The sequence below is a fragment of the Dasypus novemcinctus genome, chromosome 11 (assembly GCF_030445035.2).
Source record: "Dasypus novemcinctus isolate mDasNov1 chromosome 11, mDasNov1.1.hap2, whole genome shotgun sequence".
NCBI classification, from domain to species: domain Eukaryota; kingdom Metazoa; phylum Chordata; class Mammalia; order Cingulata; family Dasypodidae; genus Dasypus; species Dasypus novemcinctus.
The window spans coordinates 58144300-58152246 of NC_080683.1; the positions used below are offsets into that span (position 1 = coordinate 58144300).

Genomic DNA, 7947 nt, shown 5'->3' on the forward strand with positions numbered 1-7947 from the left:
ATCTGCACACCAATGTTCATAGTGACATTATTCACATTTGCCAAAAGTTGAAAGCAACCCAGGTGTCCATCAACCATTGAATGGATAAATAAACTGTGGTCTATTCATATGATGGAATATTATGCAGCTTTAAGAAGAAATGAAGTTGTAAAACATATGACAACATTGATGGACCTGGAGGACATTATGCTGAGTGAAGCAAGCCAGACTCAAAAGGACAAATATTGTATGATTGCATTACTATAACCAAATATATTGTGTAACATATTGTATGATTCAAAAAAATTTTTGTATGTACCCAGCACATTTAAATGGAAATGCATGTTTTTATTCAACTATGTTTTCTTTTTAGTTTTTAATTGTTTATATTTTCAATTATTAAATGTACAAAATAAAGTTTAAAATTTCAAAAAAAAAATAAGAAAAAAAAAGATCCATCCTGATTCAGCTGGGCCATACTTTAATTGGTGTAACATCATCAGAATGTACTATTTACAAGAGTTCATATCCACAGAGAGGCAAGCTAGTAGAGGGAAAGAGGGAAAACTTGAGTCACAGCTGAGACCTGGCAGAGAACATGGCTGTGAGGCCCTGCCTGGAAACCCCCTAAGGGAAAGCCGGTACTAAGAATAAAGATGGAAAGATCCTGTAGAGACCCTGGCCACGAGCCTCCATTTGGAACGCTTTCTGGGGACAAGGGGAAGCCCCAGATAACTCCAAACAGGACTTTCATTGGTCCCCTGAGAGCTAACAGGCAGGGAATGTAAGGCAACCAATCAGAACAGCAAACAGCTGAGACCTCTCCCTAACATTAGGAAAGGGTGGGAGGAAAGGTCTTAAAAAGGCTGAATTGGGGGCTCCACATGCATATCTCACCATGTAGCATGCCACAACATATCTCAGTGTGTTCTTATCTCATTTCTAGTTTTCTTATTTCTTAATAAAATTTTTACTCCCTTGCCTACCCTATGGAATGTGCTTAAATCATTTTATATGACATAGCCAAGAACCTAGAAACCCAGAACCCAGAGCATTCCACTAATAGCAGGAATGGATTCATTTGTGAACATGTTTTTCTGGAGATACATAGTTCCAAAGCACTGCACTTGGTAACACACTACCCACTATTTGCTTTCCTTCCCTCTCTGCTTTCCTTCCCTTTTCTTCTCATTCTCATTTGACTGGGATTTTACTTGCTAATGAAATATTAGCATATAAACTTTGCCTCAGGCTCTGTTTTTCTGGGAACCTGGCTAAGACAGCCACATGTAATGGAAAGGCTTTTAAATTGTATATTAATTATTTGTCTTCCTGTCTTTCTTCCATTTTAGGTTGATATATGTATTTTTTCAAGCTTAAAATGCATAATTTTTTTCATACTCCATTTACATAGGAATGGAAGATAAATGTAGTAGGAACAATAGCAACAAAATAATGTAGGCCTACACATTTACATAACAAGTGTGGGCAAAATTTGTCAAGAAGATCCTTTCAATTCTACTTCTAGCATTTAACAGCCAAAATCAGTTTCTAAGAATAGGAACATTTATCTCAGGAAGAACTTTTATGAGGCCCAACATACATGCTTCAAACTAAAATGATTTTAATGAAGAAATTATAATTTTATCTTATTTGAAAAATTGTTAGAAGTCAAGTAAACCAGATCACTACAGATTTTTTTTCCTTAAGGCACATCTTTTTTTCCACATTAAATTTATTAATTTTTTTGTAACAAATCAATTTTACTGATACACATTAATAAAGCATAAATCCTATTTGGATGCCTTTTATTTCTTTATCTAGTCTAATTGCTCTAGTTAGAAAATCTAGCACAATATTGAATAACAATGGTGACAGTGGGCATCTTTGTTTTGTTCCTGATCTCAGTAGGAAAGCTTTCAAACTTTGATCATTGAGTACAATGCTAGCTATAGGTTTTCCATATATGTGCTTTATTATATTGAGAAAGCTTCCTTCTATTCCTATCTATTGGAGTGTTTTTATCAAGAAAGAGTACTGTATTTTGTCAAATGCCTTTTCTGCATCAATTGAGAGGATTGTGTGATTTTTCTTCTTTAATGTATTCATATGGTTTATTACACTAATTGATTTTCTTGTGTTGAAACACCCTTGCACACCTGGTATAAAACCCACTTGATCATGGTATATAACTCTTTTAATGTGCTTTTGGATTCTGTTTGCAAGTGTTTTGTTAAGCATTTTTGCAGCTATTTTCATTAGAGATACTGTTCTGTAATTTTCTTTTTCTGTAGTATATTTATCTGGTATCTTTATCTTTTAGGGTGACATTGGCTTCATGGAATGAGTTTGGTAGCATTCTTTCCTGTTCAGGTTTTTGGAAGAGCTTGAGTAAGATTGGTATTGATCATTTTTGAATGATTGGTAGAATTCACCTATGAAGCCATCTGGTCCTTGACTTTTCTTCTCTGGGAGATTTTTGAAGACTGTTTCAATCTCTTCTCTTGTGATTGGTTTGTTGAGGTTTTCTATTTCTTCTAGGGTCAGTGTAGGTGGTTTGTCTGTTTCTAGGAATTTGTCCATCTCCTCTAGATTGCTTAGTTTTTGGCATAGAGTTGTTCATAATATCCTCTTATGATCTCTCTTATTTCTCCAGGGCCAGTGGTAATGACTCCCACCCCCCCCCCCCCCCCCCCGCTCATTTCTGACTTTATTTGTGTCTTCTCTCTTTTTCTTTGTCAGTCTAGCTAATGGTTTGTCAATTTTATTGATCTTCTCAAAGAATCAAATTTTGGTTTTGTTGATTCTATTTTTTTTTGTTTGTTTATTTGTTCTCAATTTCATTTATTTCTGCTCTGATCTTTACTATTTCCTTTGACTTGGTTTAAGATTAGTTTGCTATTCCTTTTCTGGTTCCTCCAGGTGTACAGTTAGATCTTCAGTATGGCTCTTTCTTCTTTTAAATGTAGGCATTGAGGGCTGTAAATTTCCCTCTCAGCACTGCCTTTGCAGTGTTCCATAGGTTTTGACATGTTGTGTTCTCATTTTCATTCATCTCAAGATATTTTCTGAATTCTCTTGTAATTTCTTCTTTGACCCACTGATTGTTTAAGAGCGTCTTGTTTAATCCTGATATATTTATGAATTTTCCTTTTTTCCATCCATTATTGATTTCCAGCTTCATTCCATTATGATCAGAGAAAGTGTTTTGTATAATTTCAATATTTTTAAATTTATTGAGACTTGTTTTGTGACCCAACATATGGTTTATCTTGAAGAAGGATCCATGAGCACGTGAAAAGAAATTACATCCTGCTGTTTTGGGGTGTAATGCTCTATAAATGTGTTAGGTTTAGTTCATTTATCATATTCCTTAAGTTCTCTATTTCTTTAATTATCCTCTTTCTGATGTTCTATCCAATACTGAGAGTGGTGTATTGAAGTCTCCAACTATTATTGTAGAGACATCTATTTCTCCCTTGCCAGTGTGTGCCTTATATATCTTGGGGCACTCAGGTTAGTTGCATAAGTATTTTGTATAGTTATTTCTTCTTGGTGAATTTCCTCTTTTATTAACATGTAATGCCCTTCTTCATCTCTTATAACAGCTTGCATTTGAAATCTATGTTGTCCAATATGAATATCACTACTACAGTGCTTTTTTGCTTACTATTTGCATGGAATACTTTTTTCCAACCTTTCACTTTTAACATGGTTGTGTCCTTACATCTGATATGGGTCTCTTGTAGGCTACATGTACACAGCTCATATTTTTTTAATCCATTCAATCAGTCTATGTCTTTTGATTGGGGCATTCAATCCTTTAACACTCAATGTTATTACTGTAAAGGAATACTTCATTCATTTTGTTCTTTGACTCTCTGTTGTCATATTGTTCTATCAGCTGTCTTCTTACCCTTTAGTTTACCCTTCTTAATAATCTTCATGTCCACACTCTTCTCCAAATCTCTTGTCCTTGTTTTGTCCTTTCAGGCTGCAGCACTCCCTTTAGTATCTTTTGTAATTTGGGTCTTTTGGTTATATATTCTATCAGATTTTTTTTGTCTGTGAAGATGTTGAACTCACCTTCACTTTTGAAGGACAGCTTTGCCAGATATAGAATTCTAGCCTGGCAGTTTTTCTCTTTTAGTATTTCAAATACTTCCTACCACTTTCTTCTTGCTTCCATGGTTTCTGATGAGAGGTCAGCATTGAATCTTATTGATTTTAATTTGTATATGATGGTTTGCTTTTCTCTTGCTGCTTTCAGAAACCTCACTTTATCTCTGATATTTGTCATTCTGAATAATAGGTGTCTTAGGGTAGATCTATTCAGATTTATTTTGTTTGGTGTGCATTGTCCTTCTTGGATATTGATATTTATCTCTTTCATGAAGTTTGGAAAGTTTTGTTCATTATTTCCTGAAATATTATTTCTGTCCCTTTTCCATTCTCTTCTTCTGAGACATAGGTAACGTGAATGTTTGTGCGTTTTGCACTGTCATTCAATTCCTTGAAACACTCTTCCATTTTCTTCCATTCTCTTCTCTTTCTGTTCTTTTATTTCTGTCTTCAAAATCACTAATTCTGTTTCCAAGCAATTCATATCTGCTCTTATGTGCCTCTAATGTATTTTCAATCTCATCCATTGTGTCCTTCATTCTCATAAGGTCTGTTACTTTTCTTTGTAGTCTTATAAATTATTCTTTATGCTCTCTCAGTGTCTTCTTAATATCCTTTATTTCTTTAGTCATATTTTCTTTAAATTCTTTGAAGTGATTTAGGAGAGTTGTATGATTATCACCTATTAATTGTCTTAAATCCTGTATCTCTTCAGGATATTTGATTTGTTCTTTTGACTGGGCTATCTCTTCCTCTCTTCAGCTTCCTAGTATGGCTTGTAATTTTTTGCTGATGTCTAAGCATCTGAATTGGTGAATTTACTCTGATGGCCAATTTCTCTCTCTTGCCTACTTTTTTCCCTCAAACCTCTTCTTTGATATTTGGTTCAACTTAGTCTAAGTCTTTAAAATTACCTGACTTAAGTTATCAAAATTAGGTCAGGGACTCACTAATGGGTCACAGACTTTGTCCCAGGGGTAGGATACAGAGTATCTTATTTTTTTCCCCATGTAATTTCCAGATCAGCCAGCAGATGGCACTCCTCAGTGTACCTTTCCACAGAGGGGTTTCAGTTGGGCTTTCCTGTGCTCCTGTGTTGAATTTCCAGAGCTGAGATTCAAAGCAGGCTCTTCTGGCCAAATTCAATGAAGAAAAGACCCCCAAACACTTCGCCTTTCCCTTGAAACAGCTGACAGGGAGAAAGTTGTCTGTTCCCCTCTCAGTTGGCTACAGTGAGCCAGGGGTTTTGTCCCAGCTTAATGTCTTGGGGTTGGTTGGGGGTGGGGAGCCCTTCCTTGTCACTGCAGGGGCTTCGTAACTCACGTTTGTCATTTCAGCTTCTTCATCTCTCTGTCTCTCACCTTCCTGGGATTTGTGTAGCACTTTACTGGTTGACTGACCCCCAAAGCAGGTCCCTTGGACAGCTTTTGGCTCTTTCCCTATTGTTTTTGTGAGAGCATTGAGCTTTGCCTGTTGGTCTGTTGCCATCTTCCCACAATCCTCACTACAGATTTTTAAAGGCTGCAGAGCCTCTTCAGAAATCATGATTACTTTAAAAATTATTAAAGAACCCAAACATAACCTCATTTACTGAGGAGTACAATACAGAGTTAGTTGACATTAATTCCTTAATCCATTAAAATGGTTTCTGTTACCTCATGGTGAAACCCTACTGTTCCCTAATATTGAGCTGTTGGTAAAATCATTCAAACTGTGTATTCAGCTTTCAATAACATTAACATATATAGGAAAAATCCAGTAGCTGGTTAGCTGTTGCCTCTTCCAAAACCAGAGACAAATATCCCTAAAATTCATGAACACTCTTCAGACTTCTGCACTAACAGATCCCAGGCTACAGAGTTCATTTACATGTTCAAAGATGACCTTTGAGAAGGCAGTACAGACATGCTGGTGCAGCCCTGCAGTCTCTGCTGTAGTATAGACAAGGCTTTCACTGGTGACAGGTGGATGGTAGCTTTGGTGTTGGTCAGTTCTTCCTTTTCACAGTCACTGTCCTGACTGTGAAATATGACATCCAAACTATGAAGTTTCTGGACCAGAAAATGGAAAAGACTCTCAAGATCTTTTTTTTTTCTCAAAGGAATCATCTTGGAAGGCAAATTTTTGTTTCAGGGCATGGGACATTAAAGACACAGGATCCCAGTGTGAGCCGTGCCTTCCCATGAATGGGTTTGCCTCCAGATGAGCATTTGGTAGAATGACAGCATGATGCTTCACCTTATTCATATCTTTTAGAACATCCAACGTATTTGGACTGTCTGTATTCCTTTGGGTTTGTTTGTTTTTTTTTTTTTTTTTGAATGCTGGCTATAATTGCTGTTCCAGGCACCTTGGTGTTGTTTTTTTTTTCATTTCAGTTGCTGAATTATCTGTCATATATATTAGCTCCTGGTTGTATGGGAGGTGGAGGACATGGAGGCTGGAAAGACAGCTGAGAACAAAGCAGTGGAGGAGGAAGAAGTGGAGCAGGACACCCAGAACTTTGAATCTGATCTGGTTCGACTCTGTTGGGCAGTCCCTGAGGATAGCATTTGGCCCAAACCACTAGGCATATCATTCAAGTCAAAGGAGCCAGAATTTGTAGTTCCTGCATTTCCACAATTGCAGTAATCTGGGAATGAAGAAAAGTGGGCTCATTTTCAAGGGCAGCTATTTTTTTTTTTATTGCAGCTTCACCTACAGGTGGATCATTTTTCAATCATTTGTCATGGCTTAGAGCAGGGGGTAATGGACCCCAAACTAGTTGCAAAGGATGGAAAAATTCATCTTTCTCCTTTTCTTCATTTTTCTGTATACTATTTCAAAATCTGAGGTAATGGGCTTCTTCATCATTTACCATACACAACATATCAGCAAAAGAGGCAACTCTAGACATAGTTCTCAGAGTCTGCAGAGTTCAAGAATGGGATTAACTCAAAATTCGGCCTTGGATAAAGGTTCTAAAGGAAAAATTTACCCAATAATGCAGACAATAATGCAGAGCTGATCCATATTCTTTATTTTCCTAAATTGGCAATATCTCGCCGATGGGAACACTGAAATATTCCAGCATTTCTCTTATATATTCACTTACGTGAGACATTGATGAAGCAAACACAGAAGCAAATTCAAGGAAGCATTATCAGTCTCTTGATGCCTCCCCTCAGGGCCAACTCTGGCAGCCGCAGCTTCACAGGCTGGAGGCGGAGCTGCCCTTCTTGGCTGCATGCTGGTCTGTGCAGCCATCCCGTGGGTGCTGTGTGCCTTGGCCTCTAGCCACCCACAGGAGTGGCGCCTGCCCACAGTGCCCTGGCACTGCCTGGGCCTTCGCTTGGTGGGTGACTGCAAGGTCGATCACCCCAGGGACATGCCCCTTTAGTTTGATAATTTCAAGAGTAAAGATCATGTCTTATATCATGGGTTACAATACATATTTTTTAAAAGGATCAAACAGCAAATATTTTCACCTCTGCAGGACATATGATCTCTATTGCACCTGCTCATATTGCTGTTGTAGTGCAAAATCAAGGCACAGACAATACACAAAAGAATGGGTATGGCTGTATTCCAGTAAAACTTTATTTACAGTTTATTTACTGTAAAATCTAGTACAGGCTGGATTTTATATATGAGCTATAAAATCCCCTGTATTACATAAAAAGCAGCATGATATGATGGAAAGTGCTGGAGTCCTGCAGAAAACAGATCTGGGTTTGAGTCCTAATCCTGTTACTTACTACTGTATGATTGTGCAAGTTAACTTATCTCTCTGAGCCCCAATTCTCTTACTTCCTAAAGGGGCTTAGTAACCCTTCATGTTTTTGAGAGAATTAAAAGCAATAGTGA

The 7947-nt window shown here is 37.3% G+C and overlaps 1 pseudogene; it reads right to left on the bottom strand.

Annotated features, from left to right (window-relative positions):
* Positions 1 to 5966: 5966 nt before the first annotated feature.
* Positions 5967 to 7204, bottom strand: LOC105746528 (mitochondrial fission regulator 2 pseudogene; annotated as a pseudogene).
* Positions 7205 to 7947: the final 743 nt, after the last annotated feature.